This window comes from Mya arenaria, chromosome 11 (assembly GCF_026914265.1).
Source record: "Mya arenaria isolate MELC-2E11 chromosome 11, ASM2691426v1".
NCBI lineage: Eukaryota > Metazoa > Mollusca > Bivalvia > Myida > Myidae > Mya > Mya arenaria.
In genome coordinates, this window is record NC_069132.1 from 18,555,127 (window position 1) to 18,561,126 (window position 6,000).

Here is a 6,000-nt window from a genome sequence, read left to right on the forward strand (position 1 = left end):
AAATATGCAGTAAGCATCGTGATATCCTGAATGACTCATAAGACATTTCAAGGTTCAAGCAGCATATCAAAATGAATTATTATCAGTTAAACATTACCTAAATATAAATCCTTCGTTGGACGTTAGAGAAGGAACGGTTAATATCAAAATCACTCTGAATATCTATGTTACAAACACTGTAGCAATCGAACACGGAAGAAATTTTAGAATGATGTTGCAGAAATTGTATATTCATTTAAGACGATCACAACGCGAAATGATAGAAGATTGCGTAACTTCAAAGCTGCCATAGGTCTTTGACACATTAATAACTATGTCCATTGCTATACTTAAAACGTTGCTGAGTTGGGCAAACAGCAACTACCATGTATAGCTTTATGTTAACAAAACGAGTCCTCATACTCAAAAAGAGACACATTGTAATCCAGCCCATTTTGTGCCAATACAGTATTATAACGTGGTTAGTGAATATGTATTATAATGAAATAAAATAGACCAGTATATGTTAATTCTATTTTATTGTTTTTAACATAAAAACATGTATGGTTTATAAATGTATTCTGTTTTTATAACAAAAATAACATTGCCGGCTTAAAAGAAGAAATAAAATATGCTGCACTTGTAAAAACCTCTTAAAAAGGGTAAATTCATGATAAAAAAAATCTGAAGAGTATTCCCCTTTAGTACAAATCCGAATTTATGTAGATGAAGAATTTTGTTGGCAATATAAGACAGATGGATGGGCAAGATTACTGATATACAGTGACATGGCAGCGAACGCTGTTTCGGAATTCCAATGCCTAATCCACGTAATTAAATCACAGATATCCATCAATCAGGAACAACAATCTGAAACATTTTCAATCCTTTAATTTAAAAATCACCTTTTCCCTTTATATAGGATTAAAACAAATGTCTAAATTTACTGTAGTTTATTCCTAGACACTTGAATTCGACCATTGCTTGAAATTTAAACGTTCAATCAAACCCTGACAGTTTTTTCATACTATGAACTTGAGAGGAACATGGCATGGTAGCAGATTTCAGCAGGGTGAGAGTGGTGTATTTGTATTTATGCACGCCTCTTACCCAAGATGTGGTGGGATCGATCTCAACGTGGGGTACCTTCTCTGAAAAGTACACCGGTACTGGTTTCTACCAGGAAACGGACTCGAAAGTGATAATTTCAGCTCTCAGTCTTCTTCTAGTAATTGATCTAAAGTAAATAAGCGTAAACATCAGATCGAGACTTTATGGCCATCCTAGGTTATACATACTTCAATTAGTTTGATTCCCAAACTACATAGTTCATGGTTTTAGTCCACACAAATATTAAAAAAGTTTGTTGAACTTATTTAGACATCCATAATTTAATGACTGACGTTATAATTCAATCAATTAATCAATCAATCAATCAATCAATCAATCAATCAATCAATCAATCAATCAATCAATCAATCAATAAACCAATCAATAAACCAATTAATCAACCTATCAATAAATTTATCAATTAATCAATTACACGCACAATCCAATCAATTATTCAATCAATCAATCAATCAATCAACAAACAATTCAACTATAGTTTAAGTGGATTTTGAAGAATGTATCTTGTAACTTATGTTCCTACTGAGCGTGTCTTTGTTGTTCAATTTGATTAAAGGAGCCTTTTGTCGTTCTTGTTTTAAATATAAAGACTAAACTTGAAGCAAACTATTACATTTTGTACTTGTTTACACGCTTTTAAATGTCCAAATATAGCAACGTGATATAGCTGTGATCTTTACGATTCGAATTGATATAGTAGCAAATGTTCTACTTAAAATGGATATAAAACAGAAAAAAAACTATTATAACAATATCATAAACTCCGGACGTAAATGGTCCGGGTGCGCTTTACATATTGTGTCCATATTAATCAATAATTCATACTTCATGTAGACCTGAACTATAACCCTAAGAAATGAAATGTTCACTTTTTAGGAATGTACACAGACATTAAATGTTTACCTTATAAACAACAAACTGGCAAAAATAAAACAATTCAATACTTGCGTAATATTCTTAATAAAAGCATGACAAATGAGCTCATGAACATTATCGTAATGCCATCCATCATATTTTTCTTCCCTCTTTTAGGTCCTGTGAATCAGCTGAGTCTATGTCGTTGTCGTTTATTCGGTTAAATATGTATAGGAAGAAAACAAAGATATCGACGGCCTTATTTGACAATACAATCACTAGATTTGTGACCTTACCAGAGTTTCCATTGTTTATAAACAATGGTCAATAAGAAATAAGGAATGATTGCCTGTATTCAAATATTAGCATGAGTAACTAGATCGAGCGATGTCTCATCGTGGTTTTCTCTGGAATTAGTTTTTTTTTTATTTCTGCCATTGAAGACCGTTTTAAGTCAGCTGTCTTTATTTATTACACCATTTATCTTCTTTCTTTGCTAGGAGTTCTGTCCGTTATTTAAATAACGCATTGATATATGAGTCCTAGTTCACCTTAAGATGTGCGAAGGTTTGTTGATCGACGTAATTTCCAACGATTTTTGTCTTATCTTATTTTCCTTTGTATAAAGGCAACTGAAATAAAACTAGACAAAATCTCTGTATATTTTTGTCTAAGACTTAATAAGAAACCTACATACATTAAATAAATTTTGTTAAAATTAATGCCGCAATATATAATGTTGAACAGCTTCCAATTTCAGTTAGACAACAGGAAACTCCGGCGCTATCTTCTACCATGCTCTTAATTTACCTCATGCGGACTACTTTCACGGCCCCTTTGTCTTAGACATTATGTGGTATTAAAAACACTGATATGTATCTTGCGGCGCACGTCGTGTCGTAGTTTGTATTATGTCTGTATGTACTTGCATATTTGTGTTTTAATCGATACATTCTGATCCTTTAAAGTGGATACTATGAAAGAAATAGTTGACCGTTATGAAGCCAAAACCTTAGCTTTTAGAAATATTCTCATGATTTAAATCAACATAAAAAGATGTCCCAGAGATTGTGTCAAGATTAATTAATCAGTCGAAATAATGCTCGATCGAAAACAAACACGTTGTCTAGTAACGAAATACTGAACTGCCTAGTTGGACAGGTAGGACTTTAAATGCCCTATTGACTGACAGGCATGCACAATAATCAGCTTTTGTGAGAAAAGAGCAAACGCCGTTCGAAATGTATTCAACTGAATTGCGAAATAGCATCATGCAGCTAAGATATGGGTTTAAAACAATTTACTAATCACAGTCGACACTGCCGGCTGAGTACCGGTCCAAGCTGGGGACATTCTCCCCACATAAGTAGCTTTAGCCCGGTCAAACAAAAAACATTTCAAATACAATCGCCGGATGTTCAAGGTTACAGAAAGTAATCATCACGTCATACCCATCTGACCTTTAGGTACAGGATATTTGAAACCCAATGGAACAATAACAATAAAGCCTATCTACAACTTTAATTGCCAAATCATTGGAACGCAACGAACCCCCGGACTGCATGGTCAGTGTTTTTTGTTATCAAGGATCAGAGATAGTTTCAACATAGTGGACGTGGAATCGGAAAAATATTCTGCAGCCAATGAAATACTACTTAAAAGTGTAATTGACATTGACAACGTTGTCAAGTTGACCAGTGACATATTCAATTTGTAGCTGACAATTACATTTTAACAAAAAATTGTTCAATGGCACCGTTGAACAATTTTAATTTAAGTAAACATAACAGGATATTAGTGCAGGTTCCTGATATACAAGGGCTGTATGAAAAGTTCGCGGACACGTGGTACCATATTTTTAATTTCAATTGTATAGTTATGAAAACGCTACACATTACAAATATAAATGTCCCAAGTAATATTATAAAAAACAATCCGGATAAAGCGTCGTTTATAAGCAAACACGTGGCTTCTATTGCAGCCATGGAATCAACACCTGGACATGTCGATTTTTAAAAAAGGTATATCAGTATTAAATGTTATATGTATACCGTATAAGTATAAGTAGAATTGCGCCAAAATAGCACGCCCACGTACGACGTCATTACGTTATTTCCGTTGAGTTTTATTGTTGTATTTTGTTTATAATATAAATTATAGCAAAAACAGTGTCGTAAGCTGCAAAAAAGAAATGACAAAAAGTCAAACAGCCGACGTGGAAGTGCGAGCAAACAAAGTTTTGTGTCAACCTGGGATTAACACCAACGCAAACATTTAAAAAGCTTCAAGAAGGTCAGAAACAAAAATGTTGCCGTACATTAGTGTTCAAGTGGCACGAAAGGTTCAGGGATGGACGCGAAACATTGGAGGACGATGAACGAACGGGACGACCACACATTGTCTACGATGGCGCTAAGGAGAGAATTGTTAAAATGCTGGATTGTGACCGTCGTGTTACCGTACGAGAACTTTCAAATGAGGTCGGGGCATCATTAAATACTGTACACAGAATAATACGGATAGATCTTGGTATGAGTAAAGTAAATGCGCGATTGGTCCCCCGTCTGCTGTCTAATGATGACAAGAGGAGACGAATGGAAGCATCACGGGAATTTCTCCGACGCTACCGTAGAGAAGGAGAGCAATTCCTGGACAGGATCGTTACGACAGATGAAACATGGCCATTGCACTACGATCCAGAATCAAAGTTCCAGTCTTCTATCTGGAAAACTACAGATAAACCTCAACCCAAGAAGGCACGTGTCTCACGATCTGGAGGGAATAACATGTTTGTATTTTTCATGGACCGGCGCGGCATGATACTACAACATCTTACCAGACGGGCAGACCGTAAATGCGGCTTATTACTCTAAGGTCAATACTCTCGCAACTTTTAATAATAATAATAATAAAAATAATAATAATAATAATAATAATAATAATAATAATAATAATAATAATAATAATATAATAATAATAATAATAATAATAATAATAATAATAATAATAATAATAATAATAATAATTATAATTATAATGATAATGATGATCATTAATATTTACGATATAATCATAATATTCGTTATTAACAGGTGATCTCGTGCAGGCGCTACGCAAGAAGCGGCAAGGGTTGGACCTATCACGCATCATCCTACACCAGGACAACGCCCCCGTCCACAAGGCTAACTCAACCCTGCTGGAAATCAGTCTGCTGGAGTTTGAGACCTTGGTGCATCCCCCTTACAGTCCTGACCTTGCCCCGATGGATTTCCGGGTATTCCCAGATATTAAACGGCAACTGAGGGGACAGCGCTTTGACGATGTCAACGAACTTAAAATTGAAGCGCAGGGAATTGTTTGGTCATTTTTGGACTGACTGGTACATGGAAACATATGACAAATGGATCTCACGCCACAGAAAATCCGTGCAACTAAATGGTGACTATGTAGAAAAGTAAAACACCATTATATTCTTTTTGACGTCAAGATGTTTTTTTCCGACGTCGTGCTCGTGTGTCGTTTATGTACTGTATTAATCCCAGTGTTATTTGTTAACCATTTGATGTAACATTAATTTGTTTTCTGTATTTTATTTTCTTAATGATTTTCAGTTGTTTTTACCTTCAATAAACGTAGTCCGCGAACTTATCATACAGCCCTCTTATAATTATCAACCTATGATTGAAATAGTTGTTTCTGTTGTATGTCTATGACAAAACATTTTCTTCATACGAATTGCTTAAGATGGACTAGATCTTGGATCATAGACCAAGGCGGTTTCCCCAATGTGTATTGATAATGATTCTTTTGTTCAATTGTTCACAGTTCGAAACACAAATGAAGCCACGTGAGAGAGTGAAAATATTCCCCAAGCATGTAAAGCAAATGAAAACCGAGATGGCTCGCCATTGCGTGCCAACAAATAACATCACCCGTTCGCCATTTACTTGCATTTCACAGTCTGCTGAATATCTACTGTTTTAAGTGATATTAAACGTTTGGCAATAGCAAGACGAAGTTTTGTTTGATTTAGTGCTA

The 6,000-nt window shown here is 34.9% G+C and overlaps 1 pseudogene; it reads left to right on the plus strand.

Moving 5' to 3' along the window:
* The window catches only part of LOC128208382 (histone-lysine N-methyltransferase SETMAR-like), a 29,099-nt pseudogene extending 23,679 nt beyond the window's left edge, over positions 1 to 5,420 (plus strand).
* Positions 5,421 to 6,000: the final 580 nt, after the last annotated feature.